This window comes from Pithys albifrons, chromosome 21 (genome assembly GCF_047495875.1).
Source record: "Pithys albifrons albifrons isolate INPA30051 chromosome 21, PitAlb_v1, whole genome shotgun sequence".
Classification (NCBI taxonomy): domain Eukaryota; kingdom Metazoa; phylum Chordata; class Aves; order Passeriformes; family Thamnophilidae; genus Pithys; species Pithys albifrons.
This window is the reverse complement of record NC_092478.1, coordinates 11,990,776-11,994,115: the sequence shown is the minus strand read 5'-3', so window position 1 is coordinate 11,994,115 and position 3,340 is coordinate 11,990,776. Positions and strand designations below refer to the sequence as shown.

At 52.2% G+C, this 3,340-nt stretch overlaps 1 pseudogene; it reads left to right on the top strand.

Moving 5' to 3' along the window:
* The first annotated feature begins 1,878 nt into the window (after nt 1-1,878).
* Nucleotides 1,879-3,128, top strand: LOC139681755 (homeodomain-interacting protein kinase 4 pseudogene; annotated as a pseudogene).
* Nucleotides 3,129-3,340: the final 212 nt, after the last annotated feature.

Here is a 3,340-nt window from a genome sequence, read left to right as displayed (position 1 = left end):
GTTTGGGTGGACATGGTGCCTGTGGATTTGCTCCTTTTCCCCTCCTCCTGATGATGCTGTACCACACCAAGCAGTGTGCGGTAGGCAGTGGCCAGGGCCCAGCAGGTTGCTGTGAGCTGCACATCTCTGGGACTACCAGAGCATCTTCCTTTCACATAGCTTAGCATTTTGGCAGGGTCCTGCAGTTGTTCCGGGGTGAAATTCCGGATCATTTGAGGAGAGAAGGTCTCCAAATACTGGCCCATATCTTCCCACTTCCCGTGCCACTCAACATCATCCGCTCCCAGGGCAGGCCTCCAGCAAGTCTCCTTAGAGAGCCCAGTTCTGACCCTAAACATGGTGTATACAGTACAGAGGAGACAAAACAACACTAACAGCAAGATTATGCTGTCCCTAACATCAAAAGGAAGCTCAATATTTTCAATGATTGTTGTAGCAGAGGTGAAAAGGTGGAAGTAACCATCTCCACCTGTTTTCCCCACAGTCTGGGTGCTATTTTTAATGAGACCCCAGAGGTAACAACCCAAGCCAGGACAGGCAGACCAGACTGAATATACATTCACAATGAAATTCATTGCTTCTGATGTTATGACAACATAAACATAGTATATTAATAAAGCAATTTTGATCCTTCTCCCTGGTATTAAAGAGAGCATCAAAACAGGCACATGGTTCCCCATGTGTCGAAATATGAACAGGCCCAGATACACCATCCACATGAATACATCAAGCAACATGGTAGTCAGGGAGTTTCTGTATCCAAATACACAAAATGAAATTGCAATTCTGACTTCTCTCTCGTGGCCCCACGTTGGGCGCCAAAAGATGTGCTGGTTTGAAGGTGAACCACCAGGGGAAATGAACTCACCACGAGAGAGATTATAAGTCAGACCTAAACTTTAATAATAATATTACAATAACAACACTGACACACAAGGGAAATTGCTTTCAACTCACAATATCCCAGCAGTATAACCCAGTGTCCTGGGGCACAAACCCAAGGGGGTTTGTTTGCCCTTGTGCTGAGACCCCTGTGGTTCCCCCAAGTCCAGAGCAAAAGGAAAAGAAAAACCTGTTGGTGCAGGCGAGGGCTGTGGTCTGGGCGAGAGCGGTGATCTCCTCCTGTCAAGGTCCTGCTGCTGCTCTGGATCCGACGAGAGGGTTCCCGAGGTCTTCTTACCCACCACTTATGTACCCTCAGGGAGCACTCAGTCCCTCCCCCTGGGCGGGGACTCACACAATGGGTGATTAACTCTGGGAGCCAGGGGGCGTTGAGCTGTTGATGGCCCATTAGCAGCTCCGCCCCCCTCAGGCTGGGTGTGAAGTTGATAATGGCTCCCAGGGCAGCTGCTGCTAATGGCCCATTGTCCTTGGGGAATGAATAGAGGGGGTGGAATACACAGGTTTGATCACCACCACACAGGGTTAGCTGGTCCCTCCAGCTGAACTAGGACAGGGACAAGGGACTGGATTTGGAGGACTCAAAGATGGTTATGAGGGGCTGTGTATGGGTCATGGAAGAATGGGGTGGGGTTTGGAGGACCAAAGGGAAGGGGGTTAGGAGCCTGGAAATGGATTTTCAGTGGGTTGGAATGGGTTTTCAGGGTCTGTGATCTATTTTGGGGGTTACCAGGAATGTGGTTTTGGGTTTGTGGATGGATTTTAGGAGAGCAGGGCCGCATTTGAGGTGTCCAGCACTGGATTTCGGGGGGCTTCTCCACCCAGGCTGCTTCTGTTGTGACATCATCAACAGGTGTTGCCACGGTGATGTTGGAACCCGCAGTATTCTGAGGCTGCAGTGGGACAGTTGGGTGTCCCCAGTCCCAGCTGGGCACTGACCTGTAGCATCCTGAGCCCCTGGTGAGTAGCCAACCCACCATGGTGACACTGGTGGTAGGTGCTGAGTGCTATGATATGGTCGCCATGGTCGGGAAGGGGACCTTTGGGCAGGTGACCCAGGGACAGCGCAGGAGCACTGGGGAGATGGTGGCCATCAAGATCCTGAAGAACCATGATCACAATGGCCAAATGGTGAAGAACGAACTGAGGCTGCCGCAGGCTTTGTGTGAGGGGAACACAGAAGAGTCACATGTAGTCTGTTTCCTTGAGTCCTTCAGTGACCCAGTCTGGACCAATCTAGTCTTCGAGCTGCTGCAGCAAAACCTCTTTGACCTCCAAAAGCAGAACAACTTTTCACCGCTGCCTGTTCGCCACATCCGTACCATCACGGCACAGGTGCTGGCAGCACTGGTCAAGCTGAAGGAGCTCTCCATCATCCATGCTGACCTTAAGCCAGAGAACATCATGCTGGTGGACCACTTGCGCTATCCATTTCATGTCAAGCTCATTGACTTCTGCTCAGCTATCCTGCTCCCCAAAGTTTGCATGTCCAGAAACCCTACATAAAAACCCGGTTTTACCAGGCACCAGAGATCTTGCTGGGGTTGCCCTTCTGCGAGAAGGTGGACATTTGGTCTTTGGGCTGTGTGATAGCTGAGCTTCACTTGGGTTGGCCTCTCTACCCTGGCAATGATGAAAATGACCAGGTACACTACATCTGCTCCACCTTGGTACTACCCCAGGGTAAGCTGCTCTGTGCTGCCCAGAAGACACAGTCCTTCTTCCAACGGGTCCCATGTTCCACTAGTACCTGGCAGCTCAAACCACCCAGGAAGGTAATGGCAAAGCCAATGGAGAGGAGGGAGTATGTCTTTTCCTCACTGGATAAGTTAGCAGCAGGGAACATCTGCCTGGTGCCTAATCCTGACCAGGAGGAGCTGGCCAAATGCTGTGACCTGTATGGGATGGTGGAGCTGGTCAAGAAGATGCTCACCTGGGACTCCTATGAGCGGATCACACCCAGCGCTGCCCTCCAACATCCTTTCATCTCCATGCAGGAGGTGAAGTCCAGCTTTGAGGCTATCCAATAGTACCAGCTCAGCCAGGAGGACATGAGGGTATCCTGTAAGGATTCCAGCAAAGCTGAGATCTTGCCTGACATGGAGAAAGGTGCCTTCATCCCCACTGGCCAGGGTGGCATCCAGAAGGCCATTGCCCAGATGGATGGGCTCAGCTTGGCTGAGTTGGCTGGGGACACTGGCGACAAGAACCAGCAGGGCGTTTGCTAAGCCCCAAGCCGTTCCCACCACAGCAGTCAGTGCCACCAGCATCACCCAAGACGGAGCCCACCAATGGTCACTTGACTATGCTGGGGCCTCCCAGCAAAGTGAAGCGGCACAGCCACTGCAATGGCAGCCCAGTCATTGGTGGCATCATGGAGCAGAACCTGCCTGAAAGACGGTACAGCTCATTCTATGCCAAGGTACAGGAACAGGGAGGG